This window comes from Metopolophium dirhodum, chromosome 6 (assembly GCF_019925205.1).
Source record: "Metopolophium dirhodum isolate CAU chromosome 6, ASM1992520v1, whole genome shotgun sequence".
In the NCBI taxonomy this organism is placed as follows: Eukaryota; Metazoa; Arthropoda; class Insecta; order Hemiptera; family Aphididae; genus Metopolophium; species Metopolophium dirhodum.
The window spans coordinates 3,257,013-3,275,128 of NC_083565.1; the positions used below are offsets into that span (position 1 = coordinate 3,257,013).

At 28.9% G+C, this 18,116-nt stretch overlaps 2 pseudogenes; one reads left to right on the forward strand and one right to left on the reverse strand.

Moving 5' to 3' along the window:
• Nucleotides 1-4,300: 4,300 nt before the first annotated feature.
• Nucleotides 4,301-6,545, reverse strand: LOC132946633 (uncharacterized; annotated as a pseudogene).
• Nucleotides 6,546-9,279: 2,734 nt separating this feature from the next.
• Nucleotides 9,280-16,970, forward strand: LOC132946934 (uncharacterized; annotated as a pseudogene).
• The last annotated feature ends 1,146 nt before the right edge of the window (nt 16,971-18,116 follow it).

Genomic DNA, 18,116 nt, shown 5'->3' on the forward strand with positions numbered 1-18,116 from the left:
AGGACTTGCCATTCGAGGTCATACAGATAATAACTCAAATATTAATCAATTATTAAAATTAAGATCAAGTGATTCATTGGAGTTGGATTCTTGGCTTTCACGCACAACATATAAATGGACATCACATGAAATACAGAATGAAATAGTAAGTTTACTGCCACAGTATGTACAATCAAATTTAATCCATCAAATAAAAATTTCAAAGTATTTTTCAATAATTATGGATGAAACAATGGACAATACTTGTCAAGAGCAAGTATCGGTATGTTTTCGAATAGTAGATCACAATTTAAATGTATCCGAACTGTTTTTGGGTTTTTTTTTAAACTGAATCAACCGATGCTCTAACTTTATTTACCTTAATATCTAATATTTTAACAAAATTCAATCTATCATTAACAGACCGTCGTGGTCAGTGCTGATGGTGCTGCAAACGTAAGCGGTCATATCACTGGTCTCCAAAAAAGAATTTTAGATATTGAAAAACGTGCTATATATGTTCACTGCGTAGCACATACTTTAAACCTTGTGGTCCAAGATGGTATGATGAGTGTAGATAAATTTCGAGATTTTTTAGCAATGATAAGATCTATTATAGTGTTTGTACGCTGTTCTCCCAAAAGACAGGTAATTTTCAATGCCCTACAAAGCGAACAAGAATTAAATTCTCAATCACTTCGTCCATTATGTCCAACCAGATGGTGTATGCGAGTAAAGTCTTTAAAAACATTATATTATAACTATGCAGTTTTAATAAAGTTTTTAGATAATATATCAAAAGAGAGGTCAGAAAATGGTGCCAAAGCAAGTGGTTTTCTCAAACAATTGTTCAAATATGAATTTTTATTTTATACCAAAATAATGATTAATATTTTTGAAAGGGTTGAGCTTCTCAATGCAGAACTCCAAAAAATATCATTAAACTTCCAAGAAGTAAAAATTAAAATTAAACATATAATTTCATCAATTGAACAGCAAAGAGAAAGTGGTTTTGATGACTTATGGCTGGAAATTTCAACTAAGGCAGGGGAACTGAATATTAAGGAGCCAAATGATCAAAGACCCTAACAAAAAACCAAAAAAATTTATTCAAAACAGTGAACAATATTCACCTCCATCGGCTTTATCAGTTAAAGATAAATTTAAATGTATATACTATGAAATAATAGATGTTACTGTATCAGCATTGAATGGTAGATTTCAACAAAATGTAATCGATCATTTATGTTCACTAGAAAAATTTGTAATCGGCGAAGACAGACATATCAATGATGTTATTGAATTTTATGAAAGTGATTTTAACCGAGATAAATTGATATTACATCGAGATATGTTCTTAGATATTTCAAAATCTAGGGATGTATCTATAAAAAGTTTACTAGACGCCTTGAATTTCATAAAATCTGATAATTTGTGTGATATGTTATCGGAATTTTCCAAACTACTACAAATAATGTTAATTATTCCAGTTTCTTCTTGCACTGCAGAAAGGTCTTTCTCAGCATTAAGAAGGTTGAAGAAATTTTTGAGATCAACTATGACAAAGAATCGTCTCAATGATATCGCTATTCTTCATGTCCATCGAAACAAAGAAGTGGATATTGAAAAAGTCACTAATACTTTTATAAATAAAGCTAAAGTTCGCCAAAACACGTTTGCATTGTAAAACATTTTTATTTTAATTGTTTAAACTTTTAGTATATAATATATTACCTACTGAAAACTATAATTTTAATAAATACTCGTTATTCATTAAAAATTGTCTTATATTATATTATAAAATATATTTTGTTGCCAATTTATATTTTATAGATAATTTAGTATAGGTAGTGAGAGGGGAAAAGCCCCTCCCGATTACTTGACATCGGTATGAGCACCCAATAGATTTTTGAAAACCTGGCGCCTATGGTTCAAATTTAGTAATTGAATAATGTTTCAGTTATAATACCAATTATTTATAATCAAAACATTTATAACGGTTATTATATTTTACGATCAATATGTACATTTTTAAATGGCAAAAGGGCTAAAACATAGGCGGTCCCAGGATTTTATTTCAGGTGCCTGCATTGATGGCTAATTTCTAAATATTAGGGGTATCGAAAATGTGTACGAAGTTAGATTCACTGAGTATCAATGAACCATAATTTACTTTAGACTATTATATTATATAATAATTGTTAAAACTAGTAAACTAGTAATTTCCTTTCCTCCAAACTTGGTTTTTCTTCATATGATAATTATAGATGTGATCGTGACTATATAAATATCACTGTTAGCCTAGGGTCTTCCTCTCTCTAATCCTGGTTCGATCATCAGAACTACAACGAACAACTAAGTTCATGATCGGAACCATAGATCGTGAAATAACAAAGATATATAAATTATAAAATATCTACCTTATGAGTTATGAATAATTATATGATTTCAACCAACAAAATATAGTGGTGGTTGAAATGTCAGGTGCAGCACAGGCTCTGGAGGCTGCACCTGTAGGACCGCCTACAGGCTAAAAAAATTATTTTACACGTACTATAAAGTATTGAACTAAAAAAATTGTACCGTATCCGTAATTTGATAAGATTATAGTAACGAGTGTCCCTATTTGTTACGATATTATAAAAACGAAAACAGTTCATTGACCACGGACGACGACCGTTTTAATTTATTTAACGTTTTTTATGCATGGTATTGTCAGTTTCAGTATAAGCATTATTTTGCTATGAAATATGAATTAAATATTATAATATTGTTATTTGACATTTTTTAAATCATTTATAGTATTGATATGAAATATTTAATTTATAACGTATACAGCGCCCTACAGAGTCGTCTTCAAGGCCGCAGTCACTCAATTCGGCCATAACACAGAAACCTATTGTATAGAAATTCGCTAGACTAAACCGGTTTAAAATTATAACACATTATCCCGCGCCGCGATAATGAACCATGTAAATTATATGGTCCAAATATCCCGGTGCATTATTTTTCCACACCGGTTTAGTCTAGTGAATTTCTACACAGTGTCTAGCCCTAAAGCCCTAAAGATATATACTATTATACCAGGGTATAGACGTATTGGGAACATAGACCTATAAATTAATGGACAGCACTTAGAGAGAGAGGTCAGTGGTAAGATAAAAAGTAAAAGAGAAAAGAGAACGTGGGGGAAATACAGTGTTAGTTTCATAGGTCTATGATAACTACCTACTTTATGTTCTTTCTTCTTTCTTTCTTTTATATGATTCATGTGCATTGATGGCAGAGCGGAGTGGAATGCGCTGTCCATTAGTTTATAGCACGGACTGGTATCGAAAACATTCAATATTATCAAGGAAGAAATTTGAGTTCAAGAGCGTTCAAGAAGTTACATGACTGTGCAATATACAAGTGATACGTATCGGATTCAGACTTCGCGATACGAGCCGGTACGAAACTATTCCTGTCGGTACGTAACTATTCCATATACGATACGATATATTTCGATACGTATCTAATTTTTCTTCTTGAAAATCTTCATCATCAGTAAACCCCAAATGTTTCCAAAGGTACACCTGTAGTGCCCAGCGTTAACTATGTTACAAATTAAACACTAATCATAATATTCATTGTACACTGGTAACATTTTGTAAAATTATTAAACACTTTATCCTTTTTACCACTTATACCAAGCTCGACCCATAATTTTTGGTTGATTGATGCCCTATCTGGAACCACATCTTCAACTCTAACTCCAATATTTTCCAACAAGCATATTGCTTTAATGACCAATTGGGCCAAAACCAAACCTATGATATATTAGTAAAATATTGAATCAAAAAAATATAATAGATTATAAATCACAACAATATTTAATAACTTACAAATAAAACATAAAAGTACAACACTTAATTTGTACATTATTGTATATACATGTATATACATTACATAATATATATGAAACTGGACATTCAAATCATGGAACACAAATTAATAATTAACCAAATAAAAACACACAAATAAAACGAAGAGCAAAATACCTAAAATCTAGAAATATACCACATAGATATTATTTCAATATATTAAGACTGTATATTAAAACCATGCAATATTCAATAATTAACCACATACAGTTCCTAATATTTTAAAACATACAGATGTATATACTTACCACAGTAACATGCTAACATCTAACACATAAAATAAAGCATATAAAATTGCATGAAGTTAAATATTCTACTGATGCTTTTTAGTTTTTAGTTATATTATTACTAGTTTGTTGAAACAATATTATTAGAGATCTGAAAAACAAATAGCATGATTACAGTATTTCAATTTTAATAACTGGACCATGAGATGCAAAAACTGCAATAGGTTGAGTAAAATGTAGAGCTAAACTTTGGAACATAAAAACTAATGCATGATTAGCTTTTAATTCAGAAGAATCTACTTCCCTGCCAAAATCTTCCAGTCCACAATAAGTGAGAGTCTGAGAAATTACAATAAGACTTTCTCTTAAAAACATTTCATCGTAAACTAACATACTATGTTTTTGTTCAGATCTAAGTAGGTATACCATTTTTTTTTTTTAATATTTGGAAAAATTTTTCGTCAAAACCACATAGAATGTTTATCATTGATAAATATTTTTTAATAGTTCTTGGACATGGTAGAGGTTATACTTCGTGTTCTCTTAAAAATCATTAAGTAGTGGAAGATCGGTCAACGTAAAAAAAAATGTTAGTCATCAATTAATATTATCTTAAATGGCAAATTATTCACCTAATTTTCAATAAGATGCATAATAGTATAACATTTTTTGAATACCTCCTATTTTTAGTGTTCATGACTTTACTGGTATTAATAATTTCTTGAATAATTGTTTTCTGTGATATATTCAAGTTGTTACTTTCAAATAAATCAGCTACATATTCATTTGTCATTTTTTTTTTATTCACATTGTACTTCATTCATGTTACTTCCAATTGTTTTACTCTTATTTTAAACTTTTAATAAACAAATATGGTGAATGCATAGTTATTGTAAATATTATTTTCTTTCACACTTCACATTAATAATTCCTCATAGCTGATAAATGTTTCCTAAATAAATAACAAAAATTAATGAGTGCTTATGAGTATTAAAATTCATACAGAAGTCTATAGTTCTAGATAGACTATTTTGGTTAAATAATCATAAGTCATTACAAACTTGTATTGAGAGCTGTGAACTAAGACATATTCGTTTAAACATAGGTTCACTAAACAACTGTTTTATAAATGGCTCAGTAGTTAATGTACTTTGTCCAATTGGGTCTGGTAAATCAGGAGTTATAGTATTATAGTTTTCAGTGATATCAATTGATGTATTAAATTTTGATGGAATAGCTCCCTTTCTTAACCCAACCAAATGTCTTTTGACCTATAGGTAGTAAATAATTATGTTACAGAAATACAGAATACTATAATTTAAACATATTCAAATATTATATAAAATTCTTAATCATCCAAATCATTAGGTCCATTATAATTAGTTATCAAATCTTTATTAAAAGAGTACTCAGCACAGACATAAACCACTTTACGATTTGAATTGCCATTTACTTTTCGAAAAATTTCATTCCAAGAATAAAAATCTGAGTTGTGAACTTTAAACAACAGAACAGCTTGTTAGCTTTTAGTACTCGAGCACGAAATCACCGAACATTGATGAGGCGTTTTAAAATCAGATGAACACGTATCAATGTTACGGACAGTCACTTAAGTGAAAGACTAAGTCTGACGATACGTCTACAAAATATACTAGCCAGTAGCCACTAGGCACTAGGACTAGGTTTTAAAAATACAATTTCAATTTCAATAATTATAATATATTATTATTTCAATAATAATTATTTTAGTACGTTTCCAATAGACACTACCAGAATGCGCTAGTAACCACACATGTAGTATGAACCATTAGAAACATTAGAGGACCGGCCTTCTACTACCCCCCGGCCATGTTCACTCCAGTCCTGTATATCTTAGTCCGTGATTATAATCTATAAACCAAGGTGTATTTCACGATGTAGAGAAGATCTTCTCTACATCGTGGTGCATTTATATATACACCTTGCTATAAACCTTGACCCCACATAACCTTAAAAATGTATCACTAAATTTTCTTATGATAAGTTCTTATGTCCTATCCATATATTATATTTATTATATTTCTATCTATATATTTTTACAACATTGCGTTGATGACCACGATTTAAGCTAAAATCATATACTATGGATGGAGCCACAGCGTATTAAATCAATACAAAAAAACGTTGCCGATATTAGCGACGAGTCGCCGGATTAGGTGGTCGATATGCTCATGGGCAACGTGACTTCTCGCATATTTATCCACAGATAACTATTGTGCCTATGGATAATTATGCGAGGAGTTGCATTGCGCTTGCGCACATTGATCACCTAATTCGGTGACTCGTCGCTATACCGGCAACAAAATCATACGCTGTAGCTCCATCCATAGTGTACTTGAGTGGGGCCTAATTTCGGGTCTATATGTACTACATCCATAGTATATGATTTAAGGATTTAAGATCTATCTATATATCTATCTAGATACTATCTTAAATCGTGTTGATGACACGACCATACAAAGTACCACGATTTTTTTTTTAAATTAGTTTTTGGCACGGACTAAGATATCTAAGGGCCCGTTTTTAAAATCGTTAAACTAATGTTAAACCACCGAATTCAACTGGTAAAATCAGTGGGTTAGGCATAATTGAGGTTTGATTATGATTACAATCATAGTTTAAACCTCGATTATGCCTAACCCACTGATTTTACCGGCCGAATTCGGTGGTTTAACCCATGATAAAATAAATAGATATGTCAGCAACTCGTGATACGCATGTCTGTGACGTAAGCATTTCTCCGACTGGCTGAGCGGTGGAGTAGTGGTGGAGTCTTCGTCGGCGGCGGCTATTTATGGCAGGGGCGGCGGTGGACCAATGAGAACCGGAGAAATGCCTACGTGACAGTACAAGGCTGGGCGGAGGGTGGGTGCGCGATTTGTTTCTAAACCGGTAATATTGCTGACATACCTATTTAATTTGTTATGGTTTAACCTTAGTTTAACGATTGTAATACGGGCCCTTAGTCCGTGGTTTTTGGTAGTTTTTGGTATCAAAAGTTTCTATAACGTCTTTGCGATCATTTATATACATAACAATCACGGTCTTAGAAGATAAGGTCGGACAACTATACATTATCAGCATTCTGCTTAGTGAGCAAATCCATTTCAAAATTTGGCCGCTGTATAATTGAGCGCTGCCCTGCAGACTTTTTTTGAGGTTTTGGCATTATAGTATTATACAAGTTTAAAATAACTTTCGACCATATAAACTAGCTAGTTTATTATAAACCAACTAGTTTATATGGTCGGAGAAAATAAATATAATAATATAGTCCATAAAAATAACCCCGACTGCCATATAAATATTGTTCTTAACCTCAAAATAAGTCTAGCCGGCAGCGCTAACCTAACTTGGAAAATGTTTTTGCCTCATTAAGCGGAAATATTGTAATAGGCGGGAGGGTGGGAAGTTGTCGGACCTTATCTTCTAAGACCGCGATAACAATTATAATCTAGAGTTGTTATCATCTTTACTAAAATTTGATGGTAATAACCTCGGTTATAAACCTCTTCTGAACAATAACCAAAATCGAGATACGTTTTAATGCCGTGTCATCATTGAATTTGGATATTCACTCGATTTCTTATGTAGCGATTTTACTAAATTAATAACGATTGAACGAATAACCGTAGATACTTGGAATTTACACCATATTATGTTTTTTTTATTATTTTCTGTACTGACTTGAAAAAAATTTCAAAATATTTTGACTCGTGTCAAGTGGTTTACGGACATTTTCAATTTTCAATTGTTTCAGTTTTTCTTTTCAATAGTCAATAATAGTAATTTTATTTGTTGGGTCAAAAAACTTGAAGAATTCAATACAAGGTTCCTCACACATTGGTACAATATTAGCTTAAAATATTAAAAATACGTAAGCAAGATTTTTTTTATAAGCTTTTAAAGTTCAAATTTAGACTTAATTTATCAAATTGAAAATTTACAAAATATTTTATTGTTAAAAATTTATAAAATGTTCAACTTTTATAGCTAAGGATTGAAAATTTAAAACAAGATTCCATGTAAGGTTATTCTGTAACCAAAAAATCTAAAAATTATATAAACAGTGAGGCAGTTTTTTTATAGTTATTCAAATTTGGAGGAAATTACATATTGAATAACCAAGAATAACGATTTTAATTATTTTTTTTTTGCAATTATGTAATACCTAATAATTCAACTTACACGTTACCGGCTACCGTAATAACAATGTAAATATAGGTAATATAAAATATCCTAGACTGACAAATCGTCTACGTTCAGAACCATTTTTTGTAAACAATGATATTATATCATTGAGTTCAAGTTTAATACCATCCATTATACAGTGACTCATTTTAACCTACTGTACAGGAGAGCTACATCCACTTTTTTGTTGTTATTTTTCCCAATTATTTCCACAAGTAATATGAATTTTTAGTTTTAAACTCGTAAGGGTACCAACCAGATCCAATTTGCTATCAAAAACCATTCTCAAAGTTGAAAATTGAAGCAGTTTTCCTACTACTTTTTGTATATTTAGACAGAAAAAATTAAAAAAGCTAAAAAACACATATTTGTAAAATCAATCGATACATTAATCACTCAGCTCGGATTAAAAAAGTTAATTAAAATTAAAATTAATTTAAATAGTTAATTTGCAAAAACACTTCTGCATGCATTGTTATTATTGGACAGTTATAAGTCATGGTTGGAATTTAAATTAAAACAAAAATGATATTGTTGTTTATAGGTAGGATAACTATAATTATTAAATAATAATAAGTTATGCAATATTTTCAATTTGTTTTTGTTTAATTTATTTTTAAATATAGAAGCTTGACTAGAAAAATCACTTGTTACTGGCATGCTATCAACAAATATTGAAAGAAAAATAGATCTGAGTTCACTATTCTCGTGGTAAGTAATTTTATTAAACTATAAACATTTTTTTTGTCTATTTGAAATATAATAAATAAGTATATATTTTAGATACTGGACTTAATGATCGTTCACCTCACTTCCACATAGAAAAAGATACAACAGCCAAAATGGAGAATTATAGGTTAGAAATAATTTTTTTATAAATATGAATGTATTAATTAACCTAAAATTATTTTTACTATAGATTAAATGAAATTGACAAAATCAGTTTTATCGCCAAATTATCAAGAACTCTTTACATTGGTAACTTGAATGAAAGTTTTAATGATGCTACATTATATAAATATTTTGGAGAATTTGGACATATTATTGTATGTACATTTATATATATTTTTATAGTATTGTTTGTATTTATATTAAATATATTTATTTTTGATTACAGAGCATTAATATTAAAAAGGGAAAATATGTTGGTGGATCATCAAAAATATATGCATTCATTAAATACTTTGATAGCAACAGTGTAATTATTGCCATACTTAAAATGAATGGTGTAACTATAGAAGGTTGTCGTATACGTGTGGGTTTTGGAAAAACATATCCATCAAAATGTGTTTGGCTCACCGGTATTCATGAATTTGGAGATAAAAATAATTTTCTACTGACTTGTTTAGCTGAATTTGGCTCCATTGAAAATTATTTGATTGATCATATAAATAAACGCGCTTTAGTTTATTTTATAAAGGTAAAATTTAATCTTATCATTTATTTATTATTTTTGTATATTTTTGAATTTTAATAAGATGTCAAGTACTTATAAATTGTTAGTAAAAACCATTTTACTTGAAAAACAACCACTTAGAATATAATCATAGTTGAAAATATATTAGACAATAACTTAAAAAAGGTGAATAAGTGGATGTCGCTTCGCTTTACATTAGGTTTCAAGTGGATCACTGTATAATGGATGGTTTTGAATTTGAATTCAATGATATAATATCATTGTATATGAAAAACGATTCTTACGGTAACCCACTTGTAACCTACTGTACAGCAGAGCGACACCCACTTGCCTACCTTTTTTACCATATTAGTATTTTATCAACTTATTTATTTATTTGAATCTGTTTAGTGTAGTCATCATTCTGAAAATCTTCTCAGAATTTCTAAAATAATTTATTATTTTTATGTTTTAGTTTGCAGATTCAGAAGCAGCTATTAATAAAATTAAGAATGGTCTTATAAATGGTTTATATTTGCGTGGTGATTATGCATCTATTGAGTGTCAAAAAAAATTTCTTGAATTCCTCCATGTGCCAAATGATAAAAAATATTTATCAATAGACCTGGATAATGTTTACATTCAAAATACATCAATTTCTAACGTTAATAAACAAAAGTAAGTGAAATTCAATGGAAGCTTATCAGAGATTTTCATAATTTCCCTAAAAATGGTTTGCGTTTTAACTGTTCCTCACAAATTTCCATCTAAATACTTGAATTACCAAGTGCTATATAATATGTCCATCATTATTTTTTTTGAAGGGTTACAGTCTTTAAGATGAGCCCTCCAAGTAATTTCTCTCCATATATCTCGATCTTCTGCCACTACTTACCAATGTACTCCTGATTCCTTCGATCCTGAAACTCATGCTATACGGTTTTCTAGTGGCGAATTCTCCAGGCATGCTTAAAAATGAAAACTTAATTAATAAAAATAATACATTTTGTCTATGTTGCGTGTGGGCCAAAGAGAGAAAACAGTTAAGAAAATAGTTTCCTATTTTGGTAGGTATCACATGCTAAGTATAAATTTAGGAGTTAAAATTCATAACCCTTAATATTTTTTAGTTTTGGACATATACATTTTATTTCATACTTTTCCTATCATAAATTCCTATCATACTTTTCTTACAATAGCATTAATTTGGATACTTTATTAAGTGGCTAAGGTAATACATAATAGTATTAGATTCTTGTTATAATAATATTGAAAATCTGTAATTAACTCAGATTAAAAGTATACCTAAGTTAGGTACAAACCTATATTGAGATTGACATTGACTATTTATCTAAATATCACGATTATTAAATAATTCTTAAAGAATTTCAACTTCTAAATTCATACTTTGCATGCAATACCTACCAAATTAAGAAACTTATGGTTCGAATTTCAAGTTATAAAAGTTAGTTATAAGAAAAAATTATTTAGCCCTTGTAAATTAAACCTATACCAATTATTTCAATTAAAAGTATTAAAGCATATTTTACTAAACTTTAGAGGACCATAGTTAATAAAGTAGCAAACCAAAATTGATGATTTGACTATCAACATATTCAGAAAAAAAGCTTTACCAGAATCCATTGGAAATATAGTAGTTACCATTTGAAAAAATAAAGCTAATTTTGCTATTGGTACACCTGCGTGGTTAAAAATTTAAAAATTGTTATAAAAAAAATTGCCTGTTAAAAATAAAGAAACACGTCTTTTTTCGTTTTAATGGAATTCTATGTCATCGACCCATAATCGTTAAAAATCCCTGCGTCCAATTACATAAAATACATCCCGTATAATATTTGTTTTACTTTTATCTCTCTTGTAATATTTGCTTTTTGTGGTACTGAGCTTAAAAATAAAAATTTACTTAGTTACACTAACACAGTGGTTTTTAACTAGTGTTTGCTTATTTCTGTAATAAGTGTCGCTAAAAATGACTAATGACTACTTTTTTATCTGAAAGAAGAAGACTTCCTACAACCCGCATCAATCTCTGATTTTGTATTTTATTTCAAATAATTGTATTAAAAACAGAGGTCGATACGGACTGTAGAATATTTCCTTCTAATTAAAAAAAAAAATTATGAAATTTGGTTGATTTTACTAGGCGGTATCGTTATTCCCGCAGAGTGTATTTTTGAGGAAAAAATGGCATCGGCACTGGGTGCTTTAATAAAAGGTTAAGAAGTACTGCATGAACATATACAACAAATGTTCAACTATAATTGATTAAATATGCCCAATGATTCACTTTATTTTGTTTTATTATTTCAGTTATGCTTGCCAGAAAAATATTGTATTTAAGTAAAAAAATATGATCTTAATCTTATTAAAATAATTATTATTTATTTTCATCTGACAACTTTTGAAGCATGTTAAAAAAGAGTTTAAAGCATGTCCAAGTGTTATATTTCTTATTGATACAGCAATAAAATTATAATTTGTATAAAATATCTAGGGCAGCAGTAAGCGAGGCAGTAAGTCATTATGTCGAGGCGAATAATGCATATATTGCTACCAAGGACATTAAATCAGAAATTACCTGTATTTGGGTTAATGGTATTGCAGATTCAGTCACTAATGAATATCTGGAATCTCATTTTAGTCAATTTGGACCTATTCTTAAATGTTTTTTTCACCCATCCAACAATTGTGCTTTGTTGTGTTTCCAAGAGGTAAATGTTCATATTAATTGTATTTTTTATTGATTTACATACTACACATTGCATATTAGTATATTACTACAGTCATCACTAGTAGAATTTAGGTACTGGATATTCTGATTCATTAACATGTTAACATGTTTTAATTAAAGCGATTTTCAGTAATTGTTTTTTTTTTTAAAGTAAAATGTCAATGATCATTAAAACGGTCTTTTTATATTTTAGATTTAGAGTGGAACAATGAGTATATTGATTTTACAATATATGTTTGTATTTTTCAACTCAATCATCAGTCATCATATTTTGGATCTTATTATTTTGTTGTATTTCAAAAATATCATACTTGTAGAGTTTTACGTATATTAATATATTTTATACACACTGGCATTTTCAAAATATTTAAAATTATCTAAAACTTAATAATTACAACGTTTTACTCAAATATTATCTCAAAAAATAATAACAATAATATATGATACTAGCTGTCCTGCCAGACGTTATCCAGACCAAAGATTCATATTTTTAATAAATATATTTGTACAACATTTGTATGCCATATTTCTTCTAGTTTATTATATTATAGCTGATCCTGCACACTTTGCTGCCCGTAAAAAGATCAAATCTTAAAAAAATTATGATTGTTCAATTTCTTGGGTGTACCTCGCTGTAGTAAGTGCAACTCAGCCACCCTGGTAGGAAATCAGATAACTTCGGATCGCAGACAATGTGCGACAGCATATCAAGCAGACATTAACCAAAAATTCAATTGTATGCATGCTTGATCTGCCCGATTAACCAATGGCAACCAATATACAAATAAAATACTAATATCTACTAATTATTATTTCTCCTATAACCAATAGCAACCATTTATAAACAAAAAGGTTCATTGTTAATCTCAAAATGAATTGGGTTGGACCTACCGGGTCCAATTATGAATCTAAATCATCCAGGAAACCACTCAAATCCACACAAAAAAATCATCAAAATCGGTCCTGCCCTTTAGGAATGCATAAAGGACATACACACAAACATTCATTTATATATATATATTATTGTTATTATTTTTAACTACTCAGTTAATTTCTCCAAAACAAATTATACATTAAAACTTTCCCTGTGACTCAACCAATCTATTAGTCAAAACTTTATTAAAATCCGTTGATTACTATTCGAGATATGAACTTACATACAAAAAAGGGACATAATAATTTATAATTTATTTATTTACTATTTTTCAAAGTACAATATGTATAAAAGTTTACAATTGGGTCACTGTAATGGATGGTGTTAAATTTGCATTCAATGATATTATATAAGAAAAGCGATTCTGAGCGAATACGGTTGGTCAGCCTATGATATATTATATATGATATATTACTAAGTATATTTGATGATATTATTGTGAATAAAGTAATTTATATAAAACTTAATTACGTAGAACCTTGTTTTAAATTTTCAATCCTTAGATATAATAGTTGAACATTTTATAAATTATTAAATTTTGTCAAAATTTGAACTTTAAATGGTTATCAAAAAAAATTGTGCGTATATGTATTATTAATATTTTTTAAAAAATTGTAAAAATATATCAGGAGCCTTGTATTACATTTTCACGTATTTTTACCCAATAAATACAATTTTATTGACAATCATCGAAAAAAAAAACTAAACAAATTAAAAAAATTTGATTTGCTTGTAGACATTTTTTTTATATAAAGGTAAACAAACTTATGAGGAATCTTGTATTACATTTTCAAATCTTAAATTTAAATAGAAAAACTTTAATGAATTTCTAACTCGAAATAGTTTACACATTATCGTGAATTTTACGCATTTTGTTAATATTTGAACTGAAAACGTCCGTAATAAGCTCTAAATAAGTCAAAATATTTTCAAAATTTTATGGTGTACCTATATAAAATGAAAATATAAATATTAAGTGATCTACGGTCATTTGTTTTAAAGTTACACCTAAAAACAAAATTGATTTTGCGTAAAAATTCTCGTTTTTATTAATTTTTCTTTTGTTTTTCATGTCGCTTTAGAAAAGTACTGGGAAATTTTTACTTTTGACCCACCCAAAGTACCAACTAGATTCATTTTCCTATTAGAAAAGATATTGTTGTAGAAAATCTAAGCACTTTTACTGTCCTAAAAGGTAATGACAGACACAAAATTCAAAAAACACACATCATTGTAAAATCAATACATTCGTTGTACCGCTCAAAATGTAAAATGTAAAAGTCATCAACATTCTATCTCTAGTTATGATGCATTACTCATATTATTCTTAATGACTAATTTTTTTGTTATTTGTTTTGCAGGTATTAGATGCACAGTTAGCTGTTACTATAATGAATGGTAGATATTTAAAAGGTAAATTAGTCCATGTTCATCATTTAGTATCTTTAGGGTATCGAGTTAGTGATGTGTCTAATATAAATAATGAAAATTACACTAATCATCTAAAATATAACACGGCTCAATCATCACCTTACAGTGCACGTCATGTAGATCCTTCCTGCAAATCTACAATTAAAGATGAAACTTACCCAATAAGCATCAGGGATCCACGCATTAAATCAATTAATGTTAATAATGCTCAGTACACATCACAGCATAAATATTTAAATACCTATAATATTGACATTCCTAAATGTTCTTCAAAAACAAATCAAAAACAAAGTCCAATTAAAGTGATATTCAACGAGTATCCACCAGAGAGACTCAAGCCACCGACACAATATGCTGATTCTGATACATTATCGCTACCATTACCCGAGTTTGCTAAGAATATTTCCAAGGAACTAACTAGCACATCTTCAAAGTATTCGCTATCATCTAACGCTTTTGGTAATCAAGATACATATACTTTTAATGTACATCATGATGAGATGATAAACTATGGCGTAGGGAAAACTGATAACCAGGATAAAAAGCAAGATCAAAACAGTCATCTACCAAAATCTAATTATAAGATGTTAGAATCTGCTGCTGAAGTACAAAATTTGTTTGTTGAAGAAACTAAAAAGGTTCAGGATGTTTTAAACAAACATACTCTTAAAGAATTAATTCAATCTCAATCAAGTCCCAAATTCAAAGACCAACAATTAAGCTCATCGTTAGGTACACTTTCTACTAGCGGTTCATCAAAATATAGTCTAGGTCCTTCTGCATCTGTTATTCAATCTCAATATAATTCTTCAAGTGATACTCAGCCGAAAATAATTTCACAAAATAATAAAACACCACTATTAGACTCTCAAATTATGCCTTCTGATCCTAAGTTATTAATTGACCCAAAATGTGCTTCGGCTACCAATGAAACAATATACGATATAAATGGATTGTTTATGACAAAAAAAAATATTTGTACAATAAGTAATAGAATGTATACATCTGATGCAATAAATACTGATTTGGTTAGCCCTATACCTAAAGATACAGATAAGAATAAAACATTTGTAGAAATAGGTTATAAATTCCGGGATGAGTATTCTAAGGATTCGGTAACCCCAAGTAACTGGTTAACTAATAAACCAAACTATAATTGTGTTGAAAAACTTGACCTTTGGCAAGAAAAAGAGGGCCATAAAAAGTTACAAAATAAACAAAAATCCTTGGCTGAATTTGTTGCAAAAAATTCTGAACCTGTCGTTCAACCAAACTTTGTTGATGTAGAAGAATCAACTAATATTGATGAAGAGGAGATAGATAATGATATTTACCAAAAAAGTACTGCAAACGTTTTATTATCGTTGAAAACAAATTACCAAAATAAGATTATACATAATGAAACCAAAGATAAAATAAAAAAAACAAATTCCAATGAATTAGCAGGCAGTATTTCAACTAATGGAAATAATGAAAATAAAAAATCTGTTTATTATAATCATATAAATATTAATGAATATAAAGACAAAGAATCTCAAAGTATTTCCAGTACTAGATCAATGGGATGCAAAAGTCACGATATTAAACCTAAAATAATTTTGGATTCTAAATCAATAGAACCTAAGTTTAGCAAGTGCAATCTATTTGAGTTTGACATGTTTAAAATAAAGCAGACTATAAATAAAAAAAAAGAAAAAAAGAATAAGGATTGCAAGTTTGATAAAGGACTAACCCCTATACCTAAAGATACAGATAAGAATAAAACATTTGTAGAAATAGGTTATAAATTCCGGGATGAGTATTCTAAGGATTCGGTAACCCCAAGTAACTGGTTAACTAATAAACCAAACTATAATTGTGTTGAAAAACTTGACCTTTGGCAAGAAAAAGAGGGCCATAAAAAGTTACAAAATAAACAAAAATCCTTGGCTGAATTTGTTGCAAAAAATTCTGAACCTGTCGTTCAACCAAACTTTGTTGATGTAGAAGAATCAACTAATATTGATGAAGAGGAGATAGATAATGATATTTACCAAAAAAGTACTGCAAACGTTTTATTATCGTTGAAAACAAATTACCAAAATAAGATTATACATAATGAAACCAAAGATAAAATAAAAAAAACAAATTCCAATGAATTAGCAGGCAGTATTTCAACTAATGGAAATAATGAAAATAAAAAATCTGTTTATTATAATCATATAAATATTAATGAATATAAAGACAAAGAATCTCAAAGTATTTCCAGTACTAGATCAATGGGATGCAAAAGTCACGATATTAAACCTAAAATAATTTTGGATTCTAAATCAATAGAACCTAAATTTAGCAAGTGCAATCTATTTGAGTTTGACATGTTTAAAATAAAGCAGACTATAAATAAAAAAAAAGAAAAAAAGAATAAGGATTGCAAGTTTGATAAAGGACTAACCCCTATACCTAAAGATACAGATAAGAATAAAACATTTGTAGAAATAGGTTATAAATTCCGGGATGAGTATTCTAAGGATTCGGTAACCCCAAGTAACTGGTTAACTAATAAACCAAACTATAATTGTGTTGAAAAACTTGACCTTTGGCAAGAAAAAGAGGGCCATAAAAAGTTACAAAATAAACAAAAATCCTTGGCTGAATTTGTTGCAAAAAATTCTGAACCTGTCGTTCAACCAAACTTTGTTGATGTAGAAGAATCAACTAATATTGATGAAGAGGAGATAGATAATGATATTTGCCAAAAAAGTACTGCAAACGTTTTATTATCGTTGAAAACAAATTACCAAAATAAGATTATACATAATGAAACCAAAGATAAAATAAAAAAAACAAATTCCAATGAATTAGCAGGCAGTATTTCAACTAATGGAAATAATGAAAATAAAAAATCTGTTTATTATAATCATATAAATATTAATGAATATAAAGACAAAGAATCTCAAAGTATTTCCAGTACTAGATCAATGGGATGCAAAAGTCACGATATTAAACCTAAAATAATTTTGGATTCTAAATCAATAGAACCTAAGTTTAGCAAGTGCAATCTATTTGAGTTTGACATGTTTAAAATAAAGCAGACTATTAATAAAAAAAAAGAAAAAAAGAATAAGGATTGCAAGTTTGATAAAGGACCTAAAACTATTGAAGAAGAGAAACAAAATTTAAATTTTCTTAAAACCCATGAGAATTCAAAAAAAGATAATAAATTTAAAAATAACGAAGATATATATCAAAACTCATCTTGCGTTAA